Source organism: Theropithecus gelada, chromosome 5 (genome assembly GCF_003255815.1).
Source record: "Theropithecus gelada isolate Dixy chromosome 5, Tgel_1.0, whole genome shotgun sequence".
NCBI lineage: Eukaryota > Metazoa > Chordata > Mammalia > Primates > Cercopithecidae > Theropithecus > Theropithecus gelada.
Genome location: NC_037672.1, coordinates 66865690 through 66870976, shown reverse-complemented (window position 1 = coordinate 66870976; position 5287 = coordinate 66865690). Strand labels below are relative to the sequence as shown.

General features: G+C 37.4%; 1 long non-coding RNA gene across 1 annotated transcript; it reads right to left on the bottom strand.

The window, feature by feature from the left end:
- Positions 1–396: 396 nt before the first annotated feature.
- Positions 397–2209, bottom strand: LOC112624219. The gene is made up of 2 exons (XR_003119367.1): positions 2152–2209; positions 397–639 (listed from the first exon to the last, which is right to left on the bottom strand). It is a non-coding gene; the product is annotated as an uncharacterized LOC112624219 (long non-coding RNA).
- Positions 2210–5287: the final 3078 nt, after the last annotated feature.

Below are 5287 nucleotides of genomic sequence, written 5' to 3'. Positions count from 1 at the left end.
GTCCCTTTCTGCCTTGAAAATGTTCTCAATCCTTCCTCCTCTTTCTCATCCCTTTTTTCACACAAATTTCTCTCACCTACACTTTATCCTGGTATTTCTTAGAAGTGACTCTGCACAGAGCTTGCTTCTCAGGGTCTCTTTATAGACTCTGGAATTTGTGGCTGGAGAGAAAAAGGAAGTAGTATAGATACCACCTTTCTCCTTTCTCTGCTTCGCTGCCCCCAAACCTCATCAAACATATCCCAGGGAACTTAGAAAACAGAGAGAAATCCATCAGCCCCTGAAGATTGTGAGGTTTAAACCTTGAGACCAGTAGAATCTCCTATAAGACAACAAGTAATAGTCAAAGAAAACAAGGTAAAGTCGATCATATAAAATGAAACAAAATAGAATTTGTTAAGACCACTTAAAATGTATTAGACTAAAAAGGAACATAAGGGGGCTCCCACACAGAGAATATTTAGGTTTAGGGTTGCATGATGTGCAGAGATCACATCAAGGAGTTCAATTTTCCATCCACAGTTCAGAGGTCAGGCTTTAGACTTTCATGGTGGAAGTCTTCAGGGAATCACTTTGAAGACAGAGAAGTAGGAACTATAGTGAAAGGATTTTTATGTAACCATGATGTATCCCACACACCTGGAAGTAGAAAAAGCAAGGAAAAATTACAATAAGTAGTATATGGAGAGTTAACTTGGGTACTATTGAATATCTCATTAGTAAAACACTTCTCTCTATGTGTATAGATAAATTTCCCAGTGTATATACACACTTATTTATTTTCTCCACTGAAAGGCATTTCACTATAGAAAGATAACAGAAAGAAATATACAGTTGGCTCTTGAACAACATAGAGGTTACAGTCACTGATCCCCTGTGCATTCAAAAATGTGTATATAATTTTGACTCCCCCAAAACTTAACTACTAATAGATTGCTATTGACTGGAAGGCTTACCGATAACATAAACAGTTGATTAATACATATTTTTTATGTTATATATATTACCTACTGTATTTTTACAATAAAGTAAGATAGGAAAAAAAATGTTATTAAGAAAATCATAAGGATGAGAAAATACATTTGCAGTACTGGATTGTATTTATCAATACTGTAAGTTTATGTCATCTGTTTACAAGATGAATTGCCTATCTGAAATGGTGGGCAACTACATCTGACGTCCTCAATCTATGGTACTTATCAAGTAACTCAGCTTTTGCTTGTAATGTCATAACTTTTCTCTGCTTCTTGGGAGTACTTCCAGCATCACTAGTCACACTTCATGTGGGTCCCATGATGTTATTCAAGGTGTATTATATTGTACTAAACATGATGAAAAATAAACAAGAAACTTGAGAGATAGCTTTTTACTGTGATACACAATTTACTGGAGAGACAAACTGCTTACAAAGAGATGATCAGCATGAGGTGGCATTTTAGGTGGATACTTGTAACACTTGAGCTCACCACAATAGCAACAAGAGGTGGCTATAAAATTATTACAGTAGTATAGTATGCACTATAGTTAATTTTATGAAGTTATGATTTAATACTACACCTTTTTATTTGTTTACATTTCTCTCAACTACAAATGGTACCATATACAGTCTGTGTTTGTGTATGTATGTTTCGATAAATGTTAACTTTTTATAATAGATTTGTGTATATTTTGTGGTAGTAAGTGATAAAATAGACTACTATCTACAAATATTTTATGCATTTATGACATACTTTTTCTTGATTTTTTTCTATATTTTTATGCTTTGCAGTTTGTTTGTGTTTTCTTTTAAATGTCAAAATCTCCAAAAATTTTTTCAATGCATTTATGGAAAAAAATCCACTTATGAGTGGACCTGTAAGTTCAAACCTGTGTTGTTCAAGGGTCAACTATATATATTGCAATTTTAGGTTGAAAGATATATTTTATCATTTACATTTATTTTATTTTATCAAAAATATATTTTATTTTATCAAAGATATACCTTTTATTTTATCAAAGATGTATTTTATTTTATCATTTACTTATAAATAATATACATAATTTATATGCAATAATAAATTAAGTAATAAGCCTATATCCTTCAACAGATTTACAGTACTTATTGGTTGTCCAGACCTGAGTTCAACCCAGTCAATGTTCTGTGTGACTCACCTTCAGAAATCTGATATTCTATGGACTTGTTGCCCAGGCTGAAATCCCTGCCTTCTTGCCAAGATAGAAGAGAAGTGGGAAATAGAAAACATTTTCTCTTCTTTCCTGGAGCCATAACTCTCCCTACACCATAGAGAGAAAATTTCATATCCTCTATTCAAAGATGAGAAAAATTCCAGAGTTACCCCTACACATTCAAAAATCAAGACCAGGAAAGCCAAGAGAACCCACAGACTCTTTGAAGGAAGCAGATTGCTCCTGCAGGGCCCCTGGAGACAGCCAAAAACCTGTGAATTCCCAATGTGTGAAAGGAGAATTGTCTGCCCCCAAACACACACTCTCACTGGGGAACCTGAAGTTCCAGATCGTGGGAGAAGGATTTGACCTTACTGGAGCGGAGACAAATTTAGAGAGCTGAGTGAAATACAGGCGTAGAAGCAGTGGGAAGACCCCTGTGGGTTCTCGGTCCCCAAGGAAGTTATTTCCGACTTTGTCTCACAGAGGTCCTTGGGGAGGGCTGCCAGAGGAACCAGAAAGAGACCACACGGAGAAGGAAACTTCTAGCAGAACTTTGTAACAATTTTGACTGAATGCAAAGTTTCCTGGACAGAAATCAGGGGAGAGGTGAATCAGGAGTGCAGTCACAGCACAGAAGCCATGGCAGGTGGAGAAAGGTGAAACTTAAAAGCCCTGCTTTCTTTCTTAGCTGGGAGGCTGGTAGCCTGGGGCAGTTTCTCAGCCCTGCTCAGTCACTGCCTGGAAATAACTTGGTGCTGTTGAGGGAGCACAATAAAAGTGAAGCCAGCCTTTTAGGCTGAGTGATGCCTGTAACTGCCAGCTTTCACCCATTTCCCTGGTGGCCCACATGACACAGGAGAGGCAGCCATAATCCCCCTGGGAGCAGAATTCCACTGGCCTGAGAACCAAACCCCCCTCTCCTGCAGCAGCTGCAGTATGACTCGCCCAAGAAGAGTCTGAAATTAGACATGTTTAACCCTGTCCCTACCTGATGGTCTTGCTCTACCTGCCCTGATAGCCCAAAAAAAGGATATAACCTCTTGGGAGACCCCACCTACCGCCTGATGCTCCCTATACTACCTCAGCTGATGCCCTCTTGAAAGTGCCACCTCCTGACTGGAGGCCAACCAACACAAAACTAGTGCAATAAACAAAACTACAACTAAGGACCCTCACAGAATCTGTTTCACTCCTCTGCCCCCTCCACCAGAGCAGGTGCTGGTGTCTACAGCTGAGAGACTTAAAGATGGTTCACATTATAGGACTCTGTGTAGACAATCCCAGCCCAGAGCCTGGTAACTCTGCTGGGTGGCTAGATCCAGAAGAGAAATAACAATCATTCCAGTTTGGGTCTCAGGAAGCCACATCCCCAGGGAAAGGGGGAGAGCACTACATCAAAAGAGCACCCCATGGGACAGAAGAATCTGAACAGCATCCCTTGAGCCCCAAATATTTCCTCTGACATAGTCTACCCAAATAAGAAGGAATCAGAAAAACAATTCTGGTAATATGACAAAACACGGTTCTATAACACCCCCAAAAGATCACACTAGTTCACCAGCAATAGATCCAAACCAAGATGAAATCCCTGAATTACCAGAAAAAGAATTCAGACAGTCAATTATTAAGGTAATCAAGAAGGAATCAGAGAAAGGTGGAGTCCAACTTAATGAAATCAAAAAAGTGATAAAAGATATGAAGGGAAAAATCTTCAGTGTAATAGATAGCATGAATAAAAAGCAATCACAACATCTAGAAGTGAAGGACACATTTAGAGAAATGCAAAATGCACTTGAAAGTTTCAGCAATAAATCAAACAAGGAGAAGCAAGAATGTCAGAGCTCAAAGACAAGGTTTTTGAATTAACCCAATCCAATAAAGACAAAAAGAAAAAAAAAAATTTTAAAAATGAACAAAGCCTCCAAGAAGTTTGGGGTTATGTTAAATGACCAAACCTGAGAATACTGGGTGTTCCTGAGGAAAAAGAGAAATCTGAAAGTTTGGAAAACATATTTGAGGAAATAATCAAGGAAAACTTCCATGACCTAGTTAGAGATCTAGACATCCAAGTACAAGAAGCTCAAAGAAAACCTGGGAAATTTATCACAAAAGGATCATCACCTAGGCATAGTCATCAGGTTATCTAAAGTCAAGACAAAGGAAAGAATCTTAACAGCCATGAGTTAAAAGCACTAACTAGATAACCTATAAAGGAAAACTTATCAGATTAATAGCAGATTTCTCAGCAGAAACTTTATAAGCTAAAAGTGGTTGGGATCCTATTTTCAGCCTCCTGAACAGAACAATTATCAGCTGCATACAAGAATTCTGTATGCAGTGAAACTAAGCTTCATTAACAGAGAAAATGTAGTCTTTTTCAGATAAACAAATGCTGAGAGAATTCACCACTACCAAGCTAGAACTATAAGAACTGCTCAAAGGAGCTCTAAATCTTGAAACAAATTCTCAAAATACACCAAAATAGAACCTCCTTAAAGTATAAGTCTCACAGAACCTATAAACCACCCCCCCCAAAAAAAAAAACCACAAGATATTCAGGCAACAAATAGCGTGATGAATAGAATAGTACCTCACATCTCAATACTAATGTTGAATGTAAATGTCCTAAATGTTCCACTTAAAAGATACAGAATGGCAGAATGAATAAGAATACACCAACCAAGTACCTGCTGTCTTCAAGAGACTCAACTAACACATAAGGACTCAAATAAACTTAAGGTAAAGGGATGGGAAAAAAATATTCCATGCAAATGGACAGCAAAAGCAACAAGGAGTAGCTATTCATATATCAAAAAAATATATATATTAAGGCAACAGCAGTTTAAAAAGACAAAGACAGATGTTATAGAATAATAAAAGGATATGTCCAACAGGAAAATATCACAATCCTAAATATATATGCACCTAATACTGGAACTCCCAAATTAATAAAACAAATACTAGTAGACCTAGGAAATGAGATAGGCAGCAATACAATAATAGTGGGGACTTCAATATTCCACTGACAGTACTAGACAGGCCATAAAGACAGAAAGTCAACAAAGAAACAATGGATTTAAACTATACCCTACAACAAATGTACTTAACAGATATTTAC